This window comes from Falco rusticolus, chromosome 1 (genome assembly GCF_015220075.1).
Source record: "Falco rusticolus isolate bFalRus1 chromosome 1, bFalRus1.pri, whole genome shotgun sequence".
NCBI classification, from domain to species: Eukaryota; Metazoa; Chordata; class Aves; order Falconiformes; family Falconidae; genus Falco; species Falco rusticolus.
Genome location: NC_051187.1, coordinates 67,268,238 through 67,292,833, shown reverse-complemented (window position 1 = coordinate 67,292,833; position 24,596 = coordinate 67,268,238). Strand labels below are relative to the sequence as shown.

Below are 24,596 nucleotides of genomic sequence, written 5' to 3'. Positions count from 1 at the left end.
TGTACAGACCTCGGCTAGTGAATCTCTGATGTCGGTCAACATGAATGTATATTAGATTAATTTATGGAGAAAGGTGTTAAATCAAACAGTTAAATCAGAGCACTGGGAATGGTATTAAAGGTAAAAAGTTTTAATGGTGAGATTTATGGACTGGCAAAGAAAATGTTTTCAAAGAAAATGGCAAAATGTTTGGCTGCTCTATTCGAAAATGTCCTGGAAAATCTCCTGAAAACAAATACCTTCCTTTAGCTGGGAAATGGCCTGGGCACCCTTCCATATGTTACATCTACAATTCAATTAGCTGTATACAGGTACTACAGCAAAATGCAGGCAAAAATAAGCAAAGTCCTAACCCCAGAACCAGCATCTAGGTAAAATTTATGATGCAGCTCTATTCTTGGCTTCACTGTATCTGGAAACTTAAGGAAGACCACCAGCAGGCACAGGTTTTGTACTTGAGTAATATTCACGGTGATCACAATCATAGTGCAGTCACTACTGCAGCTATCCTCCAGAATTATTTTACTTTTTTCAGTATTTTCTGTTCAATGGCTGAGATGAAAAAAAGCCCAAAGAAATTCTTATATTCAAAAGATAAACATGGATGGGCCAGCAAAGACGTGTGCTGGACTAAAAATAGTATGATAGGAATCTGAAGGAGGGGGTCTATTGCTGACAAGAGGGGAATGCAGCAGACAGTGTTTGGGGGGGAAAGGTGACAGTACCCCCTCAGGAAAGAGATGACTGTGAACATGTGCGGAGCAGCATGCATGCCCAGGGAAGTCTTTGTGGAATTCCACAGGCAAATATTTATAGAGACCGTATCCCCACCTGCCTGTTCAGCCAGCTTGGAGCTGGGCTGAGCCCTGCTCTCCTGCCAGCCAAGATCGGCCCCGCCACTGCTGCTCACAGGACAGTGTCCTTCTGGTTAGCCAGGCCTAGCCTGCCTCTGGGCTGCAGCCACTGAGTTCTCCCACTCCTCTTTTCAGAAATATTTTTAAAAAGGTCTTGTTAATATCAGTAAAGTGGTGCCTCTCCAGTCTTTCTCTCAAGGCTGGATTTACTTGTAAAGTGCCACTCATTTTTCCTAAACATACTGTTCTTAAACCAGCTGAGGGCAGAAGGCAGAGGCTAATTCCTAACCACCTTACCACTCCTCAGCAGTTCAAGCTGAAGGATCTAACCTTGCCAAATATATCTGTTTTCTGTCCTTTAGTGGTTCTGTCCATACCTTGGTCTGCAAAAATAACATTAAAGATTCTTTTTCCTCTTTAAGGCAAAGAGCAGACAGAATGCATCAGGTATTAGGATGGACGGGAATGGTGATCTCATTTTTAGTTCTGGCAACATCCAGCTCCTAGGAAGTAAACAGTTATGCAAGCCTCACTCTCTTCAGGCTTGCTCACAGTGCATCAACTTCCCTTCTGAATGTTTACGAATGTGCAAATTCTTATGTTTATCTCTGGTTCATCTGTGTGATTCTGGCCCCTTGAGTCTGGAAGGATGTATGCATCCAAAATATGCATAGCCATTCAGAGACACATAATTTTTCAAACATGCTGCCAGTCTGAGTTGTGCTGTGACTTCCATATGGGCTGCATGCAACAAATAGTATGGCAAATTCAGACCATCTTCACTGGGTGGTCTATGCAGCTTGACTGATCTGATGCATGCAACCGCCTTCCCCTTGTTACAGAAACAAAAAAGTAATGCCATAACTCTCCAAAAGTACCACAAAACAAAAGAATGATTCAAAATCAAAATTTTAGGTCTAATTAAAAATGCCTGCTGGGCACATAGCATGTGTCATTGTTTCATCTCTCAGCAGATGTCTCCAAATGCTATCTAGGAGACCAGACTGGGAAAGGAGCCCTTTGAATTTGGCTTTGACATGTGTTGCTTTCCAAAAGACAATCTGGTACTGCAACATCTGCAGTATCTGAGAAATCTGATACATATCAGATCTTTAGACAAGAAGCATCCACGAATCACAGCAGACTATAAGGATTTAGAGAAATTTCTACAGAGAGACAGGCAAATAAAATGTACTTTGTTGAAACAGAAAAGTTTCAATAGAAGCTTGACAAATCTTAGCAAAATGTTTGTTATGACAAAGCCACGTCTTCATTAGTTTTGATTTGGTTTTAAAAAAAAATCTCTTCTGAAATATACTTTTTCATTATTTATTTATTTATTGAAGGAAGGAAGGGGGATGGGTATGTAACACTGTGGTATTTCCAAAGAGATACTTTAATAAAAAAAATCTTTCCATGACAAGTTTTTTCTTTTTTCTTCCATATTAGGAATAAAAATTTCAGAACATTATTTATATCTTTTCTTGCACTAGAAGTGAAAATCAGCACGTTAAAGAAACCCAGATCTCCAAGGCTTGGAAGGCAGGCAGGATAAGGGTTATAGTGAGGAAGTCTATTCTCTCCTCCCATGTTTTGGCCTCCTACTTACATGGGACTGAGGGAGAGCATTAGGTTTCTTTTTTGTGTCAAGTGTCACTGCATGATATAGATAAAATGAAGTAAAAATGAAGATTAGTCATTGATGGAAAAAGGTGTTGAACAGGCTGGGAGTCTCCCCAGCCCACAGACTGGATTTGTCTGCCGATTTGTGTATAATGTTCTCTCCTCTTCAGCCTCTCCATTTCTTTTATTCCTTTCCAAGATCCCTTACAAGTTATTCCTTGCTGCTGTTTTAATCTTCTACCTTCTAAAGACGGCTCCATCATGCTTTCTACCATTTCCTCCCCATCCCTGGCCCAGCTATATCCTTTTCCATCATCTGACCTCTGATTCCTATGCCTGGCTGCTCTTCTCGATGTTGCTCCTTTCACTCCTCCCTGCTGGGATAGACAAGGGCTTGCAAGCATTTTGTGCCAGTGGGAGCATTGCTACACTGATCAAAACAGAGTGGAGCTGCTCTGCATCCTGATCTCAGTGGGAACTGCACAAAAGATAGTAACAAATGTTTGGGTGGTGGTTGCTGCAATGGTGCTGATGATGTGAGTGCACAACTCAACCATATGTTACTATGTGTCCCACCACATTTTGTTCCAAGTGCCCTGTGAGATGCATGTCAACACCCTGTAGTTAACCTTTGAACAGCCTGGGACCTAAATGGGTGCATTCTGGAGAAGAGATAGTAGACCATGTAACAGACAACATTCCCTGAGCTTCCTCCAGGGGTGGGAAGACCGCGCTGCCTGCTGTCCCCGCACTGTTTCCCAATGGTGGTAGCAGGGGTGTAGGGAAGCCCCAAGGACAGCCCTGCCCTCTCCAGGTGACAGTCGTTGCCTCGTGCATACTGCTTTTGTAAGTTATGCAGGCCTTATACCCTCATGCTGTGGCCCAGACATGTATTTTTGAATAAGCAGCGTGTTTAAGTAGTCGTAAAGAAAATGCACAAAATCCACTTTCCTAGCAGTAGTCCATGATGCAGACTGCAACTGTTGTTGCTTTCACAGACTTTTTAATGTGTAACCATTGAAGACTACTTCTGGTGAAACACTGAGATGATCTTGTGAAGGCATCTACCTTAATTGCCTTTTGTTGTGTGATAAATACATGCTGATGGGTTTATGTAAACTGAGTAGCCTGGCCTTCTATTATACATTTATGAGTTTCAAATTAAGCATGATTCCAAATAAACACTAACAATATTTAGCAGACTTCATGATGTGATTATAACCTGGCCTTGCAAATAGCCCCATAGCTTAATTTGAGTTCTGTGCACTTCAAAGTGTAAGCTTATCTGGCTGTTTCTGAGCTGCTGTCTCACTATCACTGTGTGCTCCAAAAATAATAAATAAACCAACACAGGAAAGCAGAAAACATTTCTAATCACAGCCATAAATATAAAATAATAACAAATAACTGAATAACATGAAAGAAGATATGCTCCCAGTTTCAGTTGTACATTGTTCTGTATTAACTTGTTTTCTAATGTAACTGGTTATAAAATATCCCTACATTATTAGAAAATCCAGTCTTCCCCCTACTGCCAACTGTTTTCTGAAATACTGTATGTTAATGAGAAAAAATGGGATATTAATGAACACTGGTGCCATAACTGAAAATTCAAATGAGAAGTGTTAAAGCTTCATTCTGTTTAACAACATGCGAGTCACCTGTTTAGAGGTTTATGGAAGTATTAATATATAGGGGTGTCCAAGCACTTCCAAATACCTAACTTGAGCTGGTGAACTTTCTCAGTTAATATCTCTTTCATACAGAATAGTTGACGGCAGTAGGCTGTGAACTGAGATCAGTTTTCAGCATTAGCCATCTGTTATGCCTTACCACAGCAAACAGCATTAAACAGAGTCGTTTCTTCTTCCTTCACAGTGACCTGACATGCAAATGGCCCATACCTAGATATCTTTTTGTCATCTTGAATGGTCCCATCACTGGGATTATGGCAGGATTAATATAATTTCATAGAATAAAATACATGGCCTAAGGTACTTCTTTCTTTCCAGTGGAAATGCAAATGTGGTTGTACACAAAATTACAATAATAGAAAATTGCAGGTCCCACACACACACAAAAAAAACCCCAAACAACAAACAAAAAAAACCCCTCCAAACAGCCCATCACTTCCCAAACAAACAACTCCCTGTTTTTAGTTCCTATCAAAATTCTCTCTATATAATATTTGTTCACAGTTAGCAATTTTCCTTCTTTGTCTTCTGTTTTTTTCTCTCTCCCACTCTCTTTCCCTCTCTCCTGTTCATGTTTACTCAGTCATACTAAGATGGAGAGTTCCTTGGATTAAAGGTCCTCCTCTTTAGACATCCCTTATACAAAATGGCACAATATTAATAAGATATTAAAGCAACAAAATCTTTGAGCTTGCCTGCAATGACCAACATGATCACTGATTGTGAATAAACCCGATTTTATTGTAAAACGTGTCTCACTGAGTTTAAAATAATCTCGCAGTGGCTGGCTGGTGTCTGTGTACAGAGAAGTGAGAAGAATGGGAGTGGGGGGAGTGTTATACGAGCTGGACTCATCTAAGTCAGAGGGTGAGCGGGGAGATAATTCAGAGTACAGACTGAGATCATTCTGAACAGAGAGATCAAAGAACAGCTAGAAATTTTAAACCGAGGAAAAAGTCCCAGTGCTTGCAGGGTAAGATGGAAAAAGCTCATTCCTCAGAAGATTTAGTGTGATTTAGGGGGCTCATGTAAGTTGTATTAATTAGAACTGCCCTATGTAATGTGTGTTTTACTAAGTGATGTAAAGAGGCTGAGTTGGCCTTCTCCCTTCTCACCCATGCTGCTGCCATTGCAGCACTGTGAAACACAATCTGTACAGAGTTTTTTTGTCATGGTGAAGACAAGCATGATGTAACCCTCCCTGAACTGCTGGTTTGTGGCCTCAGTGGCAGAGAAAACAGGAGAAATACTGGAATTTTCATAGGAAGCAACAATGTAGGAAGTAGGATCCAAACTGAATCTAAACTTTTAGGTAGGTATTGGAACAGATCATCAGTAGATTTCAAGATTTCACTAATTAAAGCACTGCTGGAAAGTTTGTGCATGGTAACTTCTTGCTCCTTTTTTGTGCAAATGTTTATTTGCATAGTTAGACTGGGGATTTATTTTTAATACTGCCTAACTTCCCCAGACTCCAGATTTCAGTTTCTGATGTCTGCCATGCTTTAACCATTTGTCCTGGAGTTCTCTGTGACACAACTTCTTTGAGGTGCTTTATTTACATAATCATTTAAAATCCAGTCCTTTGGGGAAAATGAATGAAATGTCAGTTTCCCGATCTTTAAAAGTTCTAGCAAGTTTTTCTTAAATACTTGATGATGATTTGGTACAGAAATTTGATCTTTTGTAGACATTCCTTTTTTCATCCTTCCAAAAGTCCCTTTGTTGTAGCCATTGGCAAGCCCCTGAGAAACTCTATTTCATAGCAATTCTGCAGCACTGGAGGTTAGTGATCAACAGCTCAGAAGGTATTTTCTCACCTGAGATATGTACAGCCTGGGAAGTCTTTGCAAACACAGCTCTAAGCTGCTACCAGCCCTGTAACAGGTTGAATGAATGAGAGAACCCATCTCACCTGGGCTTTTAGTGACCCCACTACTTCATCTCACAAAAAGGTGGAAGATTGATTAGTCCCTCATCTAATATCTTACAGAATGAAAACGTTCTGCTGGAGTTGGGAGGGAGACTGGTATACACAGTTTTGCGAAGCAGAGACAGGAAAAGAAGGAAAGATGCAAGAGAGAAAAGCAAGTGTATCTGTAATCTACTGTAGTTTTAAATGCGTGTCTCCATTTGGCAATTAAAATTCAGCTATTACATCGCTAGTGAGAACTTTCCTTATGTCCTGCTCTGATGGAATGGAATAAATGTTGGAATGGAATGAACATAATTTTAAATAATTGTCATCTTTGCACTGAACAGAATTTTTTTCAGGATATTGGCTACAATTATGTTACTTTTTTTATAATAAAAAAGAAAACCTGTGATACTCCATTAAGTGTTGCATGCTGTTTTGGAGGATGTCTTTCTTCTGGTGTTCATTATTTCAACTGAAGTCTTGCAGCAACTGCTGATTACAAGTTCTAATGCTTAATCTTTAAGAGATAAAGAATCTAATGTTTCACTTCACCTTTTGTAAGCTTAATGTATCACAGATGCAAGTTAAAGCTTTATATGGAGTGTCAAACATAATTGTCCTGAAGATTAAAGCAGTCACCATAACAACTGAAAGATATATCTTGTTATCCATAATAAAGTCTTTGTGAATAATGAATGTACAGAGCATACCTTAAACACTTAGAAAGGAAATCTAAAACTTCAGCTAAAGTTATTATTAGAATTTAATGTTTCATATTTACTGCATTAAGTTAGCAACACTATTAAATGAGGTTTTAATGAGACACTCTGGTTTGCTGTTCTAGGAATTGGATTTCTTCATATCTTTACTTAATTTACTTCACAGCTAACCAGCCAAAATTGCTTCTGCATGCACTTTGCTGTTCCTGCTGGCATCTGATTTTAGACATGGCATATCTGCCCTCTGGAGCATTACTACAGTGCATGGAAAATTTTGACTTAGAGTCAAAGTTACAGCACTGGTATTGGGGGCTGGCTGGGGAAGAATATTCAACTTGGACTAGCTGGTTTTGGGGCCAGGAGGCTGATAGGGTACAGCAGTATTTAGCCTAACTTTGGGGTCCTGAGGCTAGCTACTGCCTGGCAAATTCCCCCAGATTATTTTAGGAGGGCTTTTCATTATTATATGTTTAGCAAACTGCACTTCACAGACTCAAAAGCAAGGTGAAGGTGTGAACCTTGGGTTTGTAGGGCTGACACCCTGACATGTGTTTTGCTATATCTTGGTATCTGACCTAATACTGTTTAACTGTCAAGTAATTATTTTGAAAAGTAAGCAATATATGGTGGTATTCCCGTATGAACTGGGTCTGAAACTGAGATTATCTTCTCTGGTTTTCTTCAGTCTGAAACTACGGTAGTCATTTGCTGTTAAAAATATATCTAGACGATGAGGTGGGCTACATAGGAGAACTGTTGTGGTTTAGCCCCAGCTGGCAACCAAGCACCACGGAGCCACTTGCCCACTCCCTCCCACCCAGAGGAATGGGAAGGAGGATTGGAAAGGAATGTAAAATTCAAGGGTTGAGATAAGAACAATTTAAAAGGTAAAGCAAAAGCTGCGCACACAAGCAAAGAAAGAATTAATTCACCAATTCCCATGGGCAGGCAGGTGTTTGGCCATCCCCAAGGAAGCAGGGCTCCAACACACATAGCGGTTACTTGGGAAGACATGCCATAATGCCAGATGTCCCCACCTTCCTTCTTCTTCCCCCAGTTTATATACTCAGCATGATGTCATACGGCATGGAACACCTCTTTGGCTAGCTTGGGTCACCTGTCCTGGCCATGTTCCCTCCCAATTTCTTGTGCCCCTCCAGCACTCTGGCTGGAAGGACCCAAGAAAATGGAAAGTCCCTGATTCAGTATAAACATTACCCAGAAACAACTAAAAACATAGTGTGCTATCAACATTGTTCTCACATCATAGCTAAAACACAGCACTGTACTAACTATTAAGAATAAAATTAACTCTATCCCAGCTGAAACCAGGACACATAATTACAATACTGAATTTATAAGTTTCTTAAAAGAAAATAGGAAATATGAGTCTTGCACTTAAATTCATTGCAAGGTATTAATGGCTCTGGAACTGGCAAAATTAGGCCTTGAAAAAATGTGATTATCTAAAATAGCAGCAGCAACACGTACATGGAAAAACTACTTACAGATCTTTATGTACACTGGTAGCAAGTAAGTACAACTGTTTCTTTAAGTAATTCATAACAGAAGGGGTGAGGGAAAGAAAGAATTTGGGAAATAATGGAGAAATTATTTCACATTTATAAGTAGATGACGTAGAAATTCCTAGGAAAATATGGTAATTGGAAGAAGGAAATAAAACACTCCCCAAAGAAGTTGAGGAAGCAAACAAACAAGAAGTCAAAGCTCACATCTGAGATTGATAAGTTAAAGTAATATTTTAAATGTATATTTATTAAAAATAAAGTATTGCAGTAACGGTGAAAGGATATACATCTCAAATGTTTGACTGAGAAGTGTGGTAAAATGTATGGCATTTCTTCTTTTCTATTCCTCATGTTTTACTCACAATATGAAATATTTTGCTCACCTATATCAACTGTTATTTGCATTCTTAGTATTTCCATAAAGAACAACAAGATATACTCTGTTTGGCAGAAAAGAATCCTTTCTCAAATGCAGCATGCAGGTTTAGCCTCTGCAGTACCACGAAGGCGTCAACAAGTTTTGAAAGAAGTTTTGAATTCAGATAACAACAAAAGAGATGATTAAGGGGCTGGAGAGTTTGATTTATGAGGAAAGATTAAAACATATTCTGCTTGGCCAAACGACAGCTAATAATGCAAGGGGAGAGTAATAATAACAGTCTACAAGTATTTAAAGCATGAGCACATCAAGAAAAGAAGGGAAACATTTAAGGTGGTACAAAGATTCAAAAAACTGACCTGACATGGAAAAAAGTGTTGAGTTTGTGTATGTTTTTCCTCCAAACTAGGACTAATTAATCTGTGGAACATGTGTAAAGACAAAATAAAATTTGTGAATACAAAACTAATGGAAAAAAAATTGTGCTAATGTAAAACAGAAGGATGCATGTATCAGCTATGGTGCAAGTCCTCAACAGTATATATTTAAACATAGCAGTTAGAAAAATCAAAATTGAAATAGCAAAACTTAATATGACAAATGAGCACAATATAACACTAGAGGAAGTATGTAACAGTATCATAATTCATGCCCTTTTTAGAAAGAGCCAACCCTGAAAGTAGGTTTTCTTTGCTCAGAAAGTTTCACAACCCCTCGATAACCTGCTACCCCTTCCCTGTGAAAAAGGACCTGGTACTCAGACATAAAATTTGTCATATCAAGACTTCAGCCTTTTAACTGAAAGGTTAACTGAAACAACAGACACCCACTGGATGCTTTTTCATGGGTTAAATCAGCTCAGCCCTGTTTGCTGAGAACAAGTGTGTCTACAGGTGACATTTGAAAGAAAAGCAAGAGATTTTTTTCGTGTCAGTGGTGCTCTTTAACACTTTTTGCATAAGGAAGCAAATTAAAGAGAAACATTGAAGTTCTTCGAAGGGGATATGAAAGGATGGCTTTTTTACAAGAATGTTGGTAATTTTTCTCAATCCAAACTTACTACACTTTAGTCAAGTACTAGAAATGCTTAATAAAACAAAATACTTCTTTAAGTTCAGTGAAAACTTTCACCATAAGTTATAGGCAAAAACGTTGTACTCTTGTAGACAAACAGGTATACTCTCTTAATCTTGGTGTACTCTTCTTAAAAGACTGTATGAAATTTGGTGTTGATAGTGGAATGAGCAGCTGTCAGTGTACCGATAATAAATTTGAGCTGGACTAGCTGGTCACAAAAGTCAGAAATAAAACAGAAATATATTTCAGAAGGTCAAAACATAAATCTATACTGTATATGCAAATCCATAAGAAAACCCAAAAGGGCAATTAAAAACCACGTTTTAATGTAAGTCCTTCAATATTAAACAAGCTTTGAAAGGCTCTGTCCCTAAAAAGTCATGACAGCTCTGAGTTTCAGTTGATAGGATTAGATTCAGTTACTAATTAACCTCATTTCATTCTGAATAACCTAGTTATTTGATGTTGAAAACCTCCTCCCCTGTGTAAGAACTGTAGGATTTCAATATATGGACAACCAAATTACTATGCAAGAACTTCTGGCAGCTAAGATGATGTGCAGGTGGTGAGGCACTGGAACTGGTTGCCCAGAGCAGCTGTGGATGCCCCATTCCTGGCAGTGCCCAAGGCCAGGCTGGATGGGGCTTTGAGCAGCCTGGTCTGGGGGAAGGTGTCCGTGCCCATGGCAGGGGGGTTGGAACTAGATGATATTTAAGGTCCCTTCCAAACCAAACCATTCTACAATTCTATGATTTTAAGTAAACTTTCAAAAAAGCTCTCAGGTATGTCCTTGATGGATATTGAAAATTAATTTAGATCAAAGATACATTAATTTGATCCTGGATTGTGGGCTTGCAATATTAAAAATCTTTTATTAGTCTTCGTCTAGAGGAATCAGGCCCTTTTTAAAAGGCCTTGGAGGTGAGAAGACTGCAGAAAAAGTATTTTCAGTCTCTTTTCAAATTAAGATCTTTATACACATCTTATATATCTATGCACATGTCCTTGCTATGTTTTCAGCGAAGTACTACTGTTCACCAACCAAAACATGGTCTATACATAGTTCTCATACCTGCCTATGAAAATTTAAACATATCTCATCACCACCCCAGTATATTTTGATCTTCAGTAGTTATATTTTTCCTCTCTGAGAGGCAATACAAAGTAAATGTAAATATATCCCAAATGAAATATTTTCTGTTTTACTAAGGAAGTCTAGGTTATCTCCAGTTTTTTGAATATTGTAATTTCTTAAAGTTCTTCCATAAATGCCCTGCTTGCTTGTCACATCTAACTTCATACTTGTTGCAAAACTTCATATTCTGGAGAAGGTTATATTTTTTGCAGCATTTTATGGAAAAAGGGACTTTTTCTCTTTTTGACTTTCACATTGGTGTGTGGTGTGTAAAGACAAGAATGAATTTGTGGACACAGAGAAGGTCGTGAAAACATTTGCAATTACTGTGTTTATTTTGTCAATGAAAATCACACCATTAAAGAAGCTGTCTTGGAAAAATAGTAGGAGACCAACTGCCAACATCTACCAAACAAGGAAGCTCAGAAAAGGCTAGATAAGTGTGATGCTGAAGCTTGAAACAAAGAACTGAACTTGTGCGTTAGCATCAAGCACATGGCGACCTTAGGTCTATTCTGCTCCTATTTGCCTGAGAACCAATGTGCTGGATTCCTGTTGGGCAAAAAATGCTGATGTGTTCTGAACTGGTGTCTAGTGTTACTGTAAACACACACTGCTTTCACAGTTCCCAGCAGAGCTCTCTCTGCACGGGGGTTACATGATCTTTATACTCCTGGCAGGAAAAAAAAGATGTTAATGGTAGGGACCTCTGTTAGGAACAGTAGCCCTTAGCGAAAAAGGGAAGGACTAAAGCGTGGTAATATATCAACAGTCTATGTAAAGAAATGGTTTGCATTGTGAATGTGTGATTGTTTTGAAATGCTAAAGGTTCCACAGAAAATTCAATTCAGCAGGGACAGATTAGAGGACTAATGCAATGGACACTGTACTGGTGGGAGAGTCCCAAAAGGCAGCAGAACTGATGTAAGTCACATGTCTTGTACCGGGGAGTCCGGATGAGGATGGGTATGCAGCTCATGTATGTACCTCATGATCACACCAGCACAGCAAACACAGGGGCAAAAGGGGATATGTTTATTCTGCAAACAGATGTCTGTAAGAGTCTTAAATCTCTGAAGGAACTCCATCATTACAACCAAAAACTGTTGTAGTAGCTTCTGAATGGCTCTGTGACTGCTTTAAGTCCTAATTCTAGGTCAGTTAGAATTGCATCTTCTTAGTATTTAAATACATTTTCTATGCAAAATTCTCTATGACTATCTACACCTTGTGCAGCCTCTTTCAGGCATTTATTTCCTAAGACACTAGCAGCAGAAGGGTGCTACAGGAAATATTTCTTCCTTCATACTTTTTTTTTGTCTGTGTCTCCCTTATTACACTAAACTGTTATCTCATTTGGTACTGGGGCAACTGTTTGCACAGCTTGCTGAAAGCCAGCTCACTAAAACAACATAGGTTAAAAACCAGATAGACTTAATGTGAATCATTTCGGTGATCTGGTTTACAGAAAATGCTGAATCCCTGAACTTAAACAGTTGGGGAAACAACACTGTGACTCACTTTCAACACAAATCTCTAAGGCAATCACAACCTTCAGCCTACCTGTGCAAAGGTGAATCACAAGCTAGCCCACAGAGTACATGAAGAAGGATATATATTTTGCAAGGATAGCAGATTTGTGCATAATGAAAACCAGGAATTATTGCCTGAATTGCAAGCCAGGCTATAAATCCCATTTAAAAATTGACAGCATGCATTTGAACACAAATCCACATCAAGATCCACAGCTAAACAATTACTACAACTTTTAGGGATTCACATCTCTCTCAATATTTCAGGTACGTAGATTTTGTACAGTTGGCTGAGCATACTACAGCTGACTACTGTAATGCCAAGAAATGAAAAATGAAGTATAGCCACAGTAAGAACATGGTGAAAGTGTTCAATTCCCATTAAAGGTCTGCTTTGTTCTGCAATTGGGTAGCTCTCCCTTATGAAATATGAGATAATTAATCATGCTCATCTAATTACATGTTGAATGAACCCTTTAAAAGAACAATGAAAAACTGCCTTAAAAGCATACGGGAAAGGAAGACAAGGGATACAATCATATTGAGTTAAGACATATGTTTACAAGAAACATTGTACAGCATGGGCTGCTGTATATGCTAACAGGGGAACATGCACATGGGTTGTGAGTCCTTGTAGGCACTACTGAATAAGGAAGTTTTGTTCCAGGTTCTGGTTCAGAGGCCTAACTTTGCTTTTTGGTCAGCTCTTGTGGTAGAGAGTTCATGACAAATAGCATTAGGGGAACTACTTTTCTTTCCTATTCCTGAGGAAAAGGCTTGAATGAATGGAAACTTACCCAAGAGGAAGGCTGAAACTCGAACTATGAAGAAAATTAATTGAATAGGTGTCAAGAAAGCCTTAGCAAAAGATCGTAGAGATGAACTTAGTTTCACAGTTTATCATAGACTGAGCCATCACTTTCTGTTATTGTGCTAATGAATAGGAAAATGCTCTGGAAAATGAGCTGGAAAGACTCCCACATTCAAGTGATATAACATGACCTACAGTAAGATCCTATGTTAAGATGACTGAACTTAAGCCAGAAGTAAATACCACAAAAGTGAGGAAATCAATGAAGAAAAAGAATGCTGGATTTGTTATTTTTGTGTTTTCTGTGTAAGCAAGCAAAAAAGAACATTATTAAAAAATACCCCACATACTATGCAAGACTGGGTGGTTTACTTAAAAGCTTTAGGTGCCTTAGAATAAGTAAACTGTTGCTTAGAATGAAGGTGTGACTTCATGGGCAGAGGTCTGGCAAAGTAATTGTTGTCAGCTCTGGACCTGGAGGCTTGGAGCGATACTGGTCTTCCTTGAGAAAGCCCGGTAAACACACTCAGGAGATGTTTGGGGTAGGGCACTGAAGGCAGAAGGACTTGGGGGGAAGCAGAGTTGAAGGGCACGATGGAGTGTAATCCAGCTCAACCTCCATAAAAACTCTTGAAACTGGGAATGAAGTCCCTATTTTTAATGAAACTCATTAAATCCAGAAAGTTCAAAAATGTCCAGTATAAATTAGAAGGGTGCATAGGAAACTTAACTGAATCTTCTTAGAAATGAATCGGTGACCTATAAGGTTTGGTACATTCCTTTATGCGTTTATACTGCTCAAAATGCAGCACTGCAGTCTAAGCTACAGAGTAGTGTGTGTCCTCTGAGGCTTAGATGTGAAGCAATTTACTGACTTTGGTTTGCAAGTTAGGCACTGTGTTTCATTCAAGAGATCCAGAGCAGGCAATGAAAGAAAGAAAAAAAATTGTATTGCACCTTCAAAATCCGTTAACTATAAGCAGATATTACAGTTATGATGATAGTTAAATCATAATGGCATGCATATTTTCCAGTGTCACTGGAGAGCAGAATTATGCCTCTGGTTTTCCTACCTTAATCTATGTGGGTGCTCTTTAAGAATAATCCTTAATTTAAAATTTGGCATCTTGTAAATTTTGGTTTGGTGATAACTGCTCCTCTGAAATGTATTTTATCCTGCAGTTACAGATAATGTATGGATTTTTTTGTGTGTCTGGTAATATGAATTAGCTTTTTCTTGCTCAAAGAACTTAATCTTTTAATTGATGAAATATGAAGGCCATTAGCACTTCATGAATTAAGCTACAATGCACCTAAATTCCTTCTATGATTTAACTGTTATTTGCTCCAATAATTCGAAAGATTCGGTAGTAAACACCAATATTTAATAAATCAGGTTGTTTAGCACAATGACCAGAACATGCCTTGCTACAGGCTGTGATGAAAGAAGATATCCTAATTCTATGATAAAAGTGTACACCAAAATTTGAGCTATTGACAGCATAAACCAGAATTGCTCAGAATACAGCACTTTTCTTGTTTCTTAAAAGACTATTCTATGGATGGATAAGTGTCTAATTGTTGCAAAGTCAGGCAAGTATTATGCCTTTGAGTTCACCTGACTGAATCAATGAAATCTGCTGCTTCTTATCAGCAGAAATACAGGAGCCAACTCTTTTCTGGTTGTCTGCACTGTACTGGCCTGGCCAGCACAATTCAGATTTTAAGCAGTGCTGCTACTGCATGGTGCATGGCAAACCGAGAGTTTCAGTGCTGGAATGTGTCTCATCTAGTAGCACTGTCCTTGCTGCTACTTGCTAAACACAGCTGGAAGTCTGCAATAATGCATTTACTTGCCTGTTATCTTTGACAATTACAATTCTCCATCTTACTTTGGTCCGTAGACTGAAGTCTATGGACAATCATTCAAACAAATGATTGTCCATACTGCAGAATACTACAAAGACACTTTGTCTTTTTTTTTTATGTTGCTTTATATTTCAGGGTTGGGTTTTTTTTTTTCTGTTTAAGGAAAACAGGTTAGGAAGCTTAACTAACGGATCTCAGGAAATGAAATGATCACACCATCTTCAGTTGAACTGGAATGCACTTAAGAAAATAAGAGAGAGGTTTAAGTTAGAGTCATGGGAACTGGTGAACAAAGCACCAAAAAGCTCAAAACCCCAACACAGATGTAGCAAAGATTTTCCAGATGTGGAATTCTTTCTATGGATCAGTAGAGTTAGCTTAACTTACTTAAGCTATAATGATTATTCTGGGGGAAAAAAAAAGTATGGATCATTTCTTATCTCTCAGTCTTTTAATATAACTAAATGCAATTTACTTTGCTGAAGATTTTTATCTAGATTTGCTTTATGAAAAGATGTCTGTTTCTTATTCTTCTTAGTTTGTCTAATGTGGCATACATTGTCTCTCCGGAAATGCCTTTGAAATGTACTGCAAAAGTTAATATATGTAGCAACTTCTTAGATTGGAACCTTTCTTGGTTAGTTTTTCAATATCCAGTTCCTCATTAAAAACAAAATGATGCCAAGTTTTCACTGTAACTGTAAAATATATCTATATCTATATCTCTACAGTTTCTAGTGTGGTCCCTGGTTAAATTTGTGTTTTTATATCCTTATGATACGCTTAGAATTTTTTTCTTTCCTGTTTATTCAGCTGAAGAATTGCCTTGACTTACTGTATTCTCATCCTTGATAGATTTCTGTAAATTTTAAGAACCCTCTAATTATTGCTAACAAGTTTCCTACCATGTAGAGGTTTTTTGCTATATGTTATATAGTACTCTTAATTTGATGATAAATAATTGGTACTGTTCCCTGGAGGAAATACATGCTTCTTACAAAACGTAAGAAACACTTATGACAAAAATATATTCAGCTTACATATCAGGCCGAATATTCAATACATTTTTACTACAAGATAACATGTCTGACAAATCAAAACCTAATTCAATATTTGGATTATGACTTATCCACTAGACATTGCAATACTAATTTGACATCTTGGGCAAGTTCTGAATTGGTACATAGAGGGTTATGATTTGGATAAATCTTACAAAAATCAGTGGTGTCATTAAGTTCATTGAAGAGAGCATTATACTAATCAATTCCTCTCATTAGTTTGTCTAGACTTTTTCTAAACCTGTGTAAAACTTTAGTATCTGCAATATACTGAGGCAAGGAGTCCCATAGTTCAGTTCTAGACTGTGTGGAAAAATGCCTCCCCCTTTGTTTTGAATCTGCCACCTTTATTTGATTGTCCTCTCATTTTTTTACTGGAACAGACAAGAAATTGCACATAAACATCAAGTGGTTATCAATATAGAGTGATTAAACACTGACAGCTACTGTACTGGGAGATTAAAAAAAAAAAAAAAAAAAGAGATGAGGTGCAAAGACTTTTACTGTTGAAAAGCATGGCAGGTATAAAATCCCTGACTGCAAAATCCAGTACTGCTTTGGAGTGAATCCTACTTTAACTTGTGCAACAGAAACACTGTCTTCTACTTGATCCTTTTTTATTGTCTTATCCTGCAATAGATAATTGAATGGCTGCTAAAAGGCATTTTTCCTACAGATGCTATCTGAATCCATCCTTCAAAACAGAGTCAGACTTAAGTTGTAAGGGTGATCTGTATAAAATGTACTAGTCTGCGATCTTCCTCTAAAAGGGTGAAAGAAATTTTAGGAAAACTAGAGATTATTCCCATGAGTCTCTTTCAACTTTCCAATAATTTTCCAGCCACAAATGCCCTGATAATGATGAAATCAACCTCACAAAATTGATTAACCTGATATACACTTTAAAGTTATATCAATTATGAATGTGAAATAGAGCCCTGCTGAAGACACACCTGTGCTGACACAAGAAATATTATTCCAGTCAAAGAGTTAGCATGAGCTTACCACTAAAATAAGTCCTTGGAACTCTCCAAATGTTCTGGAGTTTCACTGCTGCTTTGAGAACCTCCCATAGTAACTACAAGAGCAAAATCTTTCTAGTGTAGGGCTTTCTTCTGTAAACAGTGCTCAATATAAGACAACTAGTAGATAAATCCTTAACAAAAGTCTCAATGTCTTTTTCTTCCTTGCAACACGAAGAAACATTTATTCCAGGATGGCATTGTAAATTAGGTAAACTGTCTGGAGGAGGCAGTGGTTTATTATTTTTTTTTCCCTTACCTTTTAACAGATATTTTGATGGCTCTAATTTCAAACTTTATTTTGATATGTATTAAAATTGCTGGTTACTTTCCTCTTTGCCTTTCAATTCTGCTTGTTAGTGTCTACTGAGATATGATGTATCTGGCTAGCACTCTAAAATTGGTTAGCAAATATCTCATCTTATTTTAGGCCAAAGTACAGCAGCAGGTGCAATTGAATCCACCGTAGATTGGGCTTTAAATTAATACCTACCAATTGAACTAAAGAGGCTATTCACTCAGAGAAGATTTCAATGAAATAATTTTAGACTTGGATTTAACAAGCTTCTACTTCCATGCTTAGTTCAAACTCATGTGACTGGATTACCTGCAGGAATAACTCCTTGCAGATTCATAGTTTATAGACCATTTGGCAATTGTGTCTATAAACATGGTGTTCAGTTCTTTATTTGTAAAACTTATGAATTAAGCAACAATTTCATGCAGTTATCTGATTCTTTCCTCAAACGTCATGAAGGGGAAATTCACTAATAGCCAAAATCAACAAAAAAGTAGGTTGAAGATGGTAATAAAGCAATTGCATGAGACAACCGACTGACTTTGCATATAAGAATTACACACTGGTGCATATTAAAGATAAATGACATCTACCATATCCTAAAGAATCAGCATTTGATTTGATTGCCACTTCCTGACAAGTGCAAAAGCAATCTAATTTTACAAGAGTATTTGCAGAGGAGATTTGAGACACTGGCTAAACTTGACTACTAGATACCACAAGGTATTTTAAAATCTTCAAGGTAATGAGAACCACCTTTTATCAGATATGGTTAGAACCCTTGTTATTACAGACAATAAAAAAATCTAGTTGATTAGGCTAAACATACTACAAGGAGATACAGAAATTCTCTCAATCATTACTTGCTATACGAGAAGGTATTCAGAGCAGAAATCAACAGCTCTAACAAGGGAAAAAAAACGATTCTGAGCAACCTGTGACACTGCAGTTATATACAGCCCTATCACCGTGCTGCCACAGAAGGTTCCATATCACGAAGAAACTTTTGCCTCCAGGTGTGCCTAATCCAAAGTGTGCTATTGGGTGTTTCTCATCTGATTTTCAGCATGTTCTTAGAGAAATGGAAATAAACATGGTTTCTTTATAAAACATCAAAGAACTCTCTCTTTTCCCTAAGGAGCTTGAAAAGGACCTTTTTATTCCAATGATAGGAGTTTAAATTGTGTATATGAGTACCTAAAACATAGAAACAACAAAACCCTGTGCTGGCTATCTGGGATGGAAACCATTTCTTATCCTTCTGTTTTAACAGATGCAAAAAGAGAAAAATTATCCCACTGCACTTCCTTAAGTGCTCTAAGCTCTTCATATTAAAGACGATTTAAAATTATTCAGCTCTTTGGTTCATTTTCAAAAACTCTGAAACAACTTAGCAGTCCAAGTCCTATTTTCAAATATAGAGGAGCATAATGCGATCTTACAGATGCTTTGAATGTTGTCTAGGAACCCAAAGAAGTAAAGAAGAGCTTATTAAATTTTTGAGAAATGATTAAGTACCTTCATAATTCTGTGCCATGTGCAGACTTTACTACTCAAAGGTAACATTTACAGGGAAAAAATACAACAAAGAGTGTCTTTTTCACCTTCAGATACCAAAATAACTATGAAAATGTAGCCAAAAGTTAAATTTAAAATTTGGCTCTGGGCATCTCAACTTTTCAGAAGCTGACTGTTTCTGGACACTGAAAAAGAAAGCCCATGTCCTGTTTTCCAAATCAAGAGTCACATCACTACTTTGGAAACCATAGCCTAATGGTTACATGTCAATATCAATGAGGACCAAATGAAATATAATCCTTTTCATCTGAAGCAACATAAGTCTTTACCATTAACTCAGTCCAAACAAAATTAGTCTAGAAATAACTAGATTAATTGGTTATCATCATTCTCTGTTATTCTTGTGTCCTGGTTTTGGCTGAGATTAAGTAAATTTTCTTCTCAGTAGCTGGTACAGTGCTGTGTTTTGGATTTGGTATGAGAATAATGTTGATGACACACTGATGTTTTAGTTGTTGCTAAGTAGTTCTTACTCTAAATCAAGGACTTTTCAGGTTTCCTGTGCTCTGCCAGTGAGCAGGTGCACAAAAAGTTGGGAGGGAGCAAAGCCAGGACAGCTGACCCCAACTGACCAAAGGGATATTCCATACCTTAGAATGTCATGCTTAGCATATAAAGCTGGGGGAAGGAGAAGGAAGGGGAGGCATTTGGAGTGATGGTGTCTGTCTTCTCAAGTAACTGCTATGCATGATGGAGCCCTGCTTTCCTGGGGATGGCTGAACACCTGCCTGCTGATGGGAAGCCATGAATGAATTCCCTGTTTTGCTTTGCTTGCTCATTTGGTTTTTGCTTTACCTGTTAAACTGTCTTAATCTCAGCCTATGAGTTTTCTCACTTCTGCCCTTCCAATTCTCTCCCCTATCCCACTGGGGCAGAGGGAGGGAGTGAGCAAGCGGCCGCGTGGTGCTTAGTTTCATGGCTGGGGTTAAAACTGTCACATTACTACTTTGGAAACCATGGCCTAAGGATTACATGTCATTTTTAATTAGGACCAAGTGAACTAGTTTATATTTCATCTGAATCAACAAAGGTCTTTACCATGAATTCAGTCTGAACAAAGTTAGGCTAGAAATAACTTGATTAATTGTTTATCACTATTCTCTGTTATGCTTATTACATCCAAAAAAAGGAAAGAAAAACTCGTTTATGTTTGCTTTAATTTAAAAGCTATTTTGGTCAGGGACTACCTCCTTTAGAATATTTCTGGTATCCAATACATACAATAAGGGACCACAATTTGGGCTGGGTCTTATAAAAGCTACCAAACCACTACGTAACTGATAACTGAATACTGAAAAGCAACTTGATTAAGATTAAATATATGATACTAACCAGAACATACTGAGTAACAGTTTACAGTCTCTATGGTGGTGTTCTAAAATGTAAGCACATTAGAATTAGTTGTAATGTAATACTAAACTGAATTTGCTGAAAGTAACAAATTTGTAACCCTTCTGCTGTATTTTCTGCTTTGACAACAAAGAGCTCAATCATGAAACACTGTTTCCCACAATGTTTTTGTTTGGAAGTTAGGATTTTACAGTTGAGAAGAGTGGATAAATAAATGATAAAAACTGACTGGAGAGCAGCTCTATGGAAAAGGCCCCAGGGTCTTGGCAGACAGCGAGCTGAGCATGAGCCAGCAGTGTGCCCTGGCAGCAAAGAGAGCTGGCAGCATCCTGGGATTTATCAATAAAAGCATAGCCTGTAGATTGAGGGAAGGGATTATCCCCCTCTATTCAGTGCTTGGTAGACCACATCTGCAATACTGAGTCCAGTTTCAGGATCCTCCCAATAGAAGAAAGATATTGATAAAAGGGAACAATTCCAGGGGAGGGCCACCAAGCTGCTGAGGGTCTGGAACACTTGGCCTGTGAACTGAAACTGCAGGACTTGTTCAGCCAGAAGAGATGGCTTTTGGAGTCCTACCAGTAGCTCCCCAGGACCTCATGGGAGGGCAATGAGAAGATTGAATTAGGCTTTTCACATAGTGCATGTGAGAACAACAAAAGACAACAGGCATAAACTGAAACCAGAAGGCATCAGACTGGGTATAAGGAAAACAGTCTCCTCCGTGGAGACAATACAGCTGGGGAGCAGGGAGCCTACAGAGATTGCACAAACTTCATTTGAAGGTTTTTAAGACTGGACTGCATAAAGTCCTGAGCAACTTTGGCTTCAGGTCTGGCCCTGCTTGAGCAGGAGATTGGAGAAAGGACTTCCAAAGGTCCCTTTCAAGAGAGTTATCTTTTGTTTAACTGTATTTCACTAATAGGTGATGAAGTCTGTTGTAAGAGATATTCTTACAATTTATCAATCTGTGATGAAACTTATATTATTAGTGTCAAAATATGTTTAAGACGTCAATGCTAATGCTGCCTTTTTTTTTTTTTTTCCCCCTAATCACATAGCCTCTGGGATATAAATAACTTGCCTTAACAGGGAAATTATATGTTGCCTTAAAACCACATTGGATTGGACAGAAATGGGGCAGCTGAAAGACTTAGCATGATGGCCAGCAGCAGTAATTACTCAGGTGGCACTCTATACATATTTATTCCTATCAGGGAAACATCTTGTTTAGAATTAAGCCAATTCTAGTACAGAACTTCAGAAAAGACAGCAAAACAGCAAAGGAAAATTCAGTTGCTAACCACAGGAATATAAAGCACTGAGCGACTACTTGTTTTCACTAAAGTGAATACTGACATTTAAATATCTGTCCAGGAAACATTTAAAGATGTTTCCACAATTAACACAATCATCACAGAATCTAGGAAAGTGTCATAGGTACAAAAGCATTAAAGTACAAGTTATGGAGCAATGCAAAGTAACAGCCTATCCTTGTTATTGGCCTAAAATAATTCAGTTTAGCTTTTCTTTCTAAGTATACTAAAGATCAAAATAGATGAGACTATATTAAAGAAATGAAAAAAAAAAAGCCTTTGAAGATAACAACAGCATATTTTGATTGAAAAAGTTCTTCCAAAGAAGTATATAAGCAGGTCCATAGTGATGGCCCATACCAATGCAGGTGAAATAAGAAAACAGAAGCTGGCTAAATATTTAATATTTATTAAATAAATATTTATTTAGATGTACTTTGTCATTATGCAGGGACTGAATGAAATTTGTTTTAGCTTTCCAGAAAACACCTGTTTTCCTGTTCAGGCATGGGACCTGTATGTTTGTGTCCTGCTTCAATGGTCTACAGTCTTCTTGACTGCTGGATCCCTCTCACAGCACATTCACAATACCCAGCTCTACCCTTCGCTTTTTAAGAATCAAGAAGGGAATATAAAAGAGAAAATCATGAGGAGTTTTAGGGGCCATCCTGTGTCCAGTGCATTTGGCATGGTTTTAAGTGGACTTTCAGAGGAAAGCTGTAGTCCCAAGGATCTACTGTTACTTCCAAAACCTAAAGAAAATGGCCATGGTACCTTAAGATTAATGAGACTTTGGCTTTGCATAGTGCTACATGCATTTCAAAATTTATGTATTTATATACACATGTATACTAGTGAATATGGTATGACTTTTAAAAGCAAAGTAATTTATTCAGAAACAACTACAGTAGTGTGTGGTTAATAAGCCACTAAAAATCAAATACCTAAAATCATGATATCAGCTATTTTACTGCATTTAGAAAAAATAAAGAAAAATCAAACCCTAAACATCATCAGGAATCTTAGCATGAAATGTCAGCTTTTGGTATCTATTGGCATCATAAACCTTTTTTTCTAGTAAATGAAATAAATGACAGTGGAATAAAAATATATCTATTAGTTTCTAATAGTGTTCAGTAGACATCCATGCATATTCTGGCAGAGTCTCTGTAACTGCTTTTTAGCATGACAGATTGAAGTGCGAGTGCTCACCTGACATTTTTATTTAGAAACAAAACACTCCCCTAAATCAAATTTCATAACTTTTGCAACATCAAGATTACCTAGCTAGGAACTGATACTTCATACTAAAGTCTCACAAAACCACTAAGACTGTTCTGCCAAAACAAGTTATAATACTTACAAAAATGAACAATTAATATTTAATTTTGCCCAATTTATTCTAGAACACTGGCTAGAGATATTGTAAAGCAACCAGAAAACTGCTGCTAATTAACTTGTATTTCTTTCCAGTTTATGTGGAAACTAATATCCTGTAGCCAGTCAGATTAAATTTGTTAATGTTTGCTTTAGGTTCAAAATAAGCTATGTATGTATGAACCTTTAATTACTTTATTAAAACAGAGCATCCAGTGGACAGCGCTCATAGAAAGAATTGATTTATCTGGATCTAGAATATATTTGTAAAATCTAGTGAAGACTTTTTTTTTCCTTTTGATTAGAGCTGCAGTTAAATGAAACTAAAAGAGCTCTACCTACTGGGCCAAGCAGTTGGTCTTTTATGTGCCTTGTTTAATGACAGTGAACTTGTCACTACTGGATTTTCAAGGTCCTCCCACTGTGAGTTCTGACAGATGGGCCCGACCCACCTTGTCATCACTCCATCACCTCCTCTTCTACAGCTTGTCTCACCATGGGGCCAAGCACCAAGTGTCCTCTGCTGCCTGACACTGACAATCAAAGGTCTGTGAGAGGAAGTACCCTGCCGTTAAGGTCCCTTTAATCACTGTGTATTTGTCTTCCTTGTGAATCAAATGCAACCAGGAAATTAACACCAAAGGACATCGAGCCTGTACTATATGAAATAGTATCCTTACCAGAGATCTAGAGATGATGCTGGGGGTGCGCTGGGAGGTGGAAATAGATTTGTTCACTGCTGGGCCCATATTGCAATACTAACACTGGGGAGCTTTCAAACACTTTACGTTGGCCAGAGATCCAATGACACTGCTGTCTTTGTCCTTAATACTTTATCCTTGTTTGCTGCTGATCACCAAAAGAGAGATGAGAAATGGGCTATCAAATCTGTTCTACTCCATGTCAAAGACTGACACTTTTATTTGTCCGGGAGTAGACCTTTCTAACCTACTAGTTAGGGAGAGTACTGAAGAAGTTGTGCACTTTTTTTCATAGTATGTCTTTAAAGCAAGAGGGAATATTTTGGTAAAATCATGAAAGCTCTTAAAAGCATGTTCACTTGCTATTCTGCTAGGGAGTTTTTACCGCTACAGAGGGGTAGCGTCCCTTGCTTTTTTGTATCATCATGCATTCTATATTTTTTAATTGATCCAAGTTTGTACTTAATAACTAAAATGTAGAACTCAATGACTTAAAAACCCTTATTTTGTTTTTAGAGCAGCAAGGTGTGTTCAACCAAAACACCACAGAGCAGTTGTTTTATGCACAGGAAAAATTTGTTATAATGCTGAACATTATGGGTCAATGGTGTGAATATTTTTTTAATATTTATTTAGGGCTAGACTAAACCTTCTGCCCTGTTTATGTGATAGCACCTAGTTTCATCACCTCAAGAGAAATAAGCTGTGCTACTCCCTGACCAGATGTGGGTATCCACTCTATCTCTCAAGCTGGCT

The 24,596-nt window shown here is 37.8% G+C and overlaps 1 protein-coding gene across 1 annotated transcript in view; it reads right to left on the bottom strand.

Moving 5' to 3' along the window:
• Positions 1–24,596, bottom strand: part of DLC1 (DLC1 Rho GTPase activating protein) — a 230,715-nt gene that overhangs the window by 104,737 nt on the left and 101,382 nt on the right. The window lies entirely within an intron of this gene.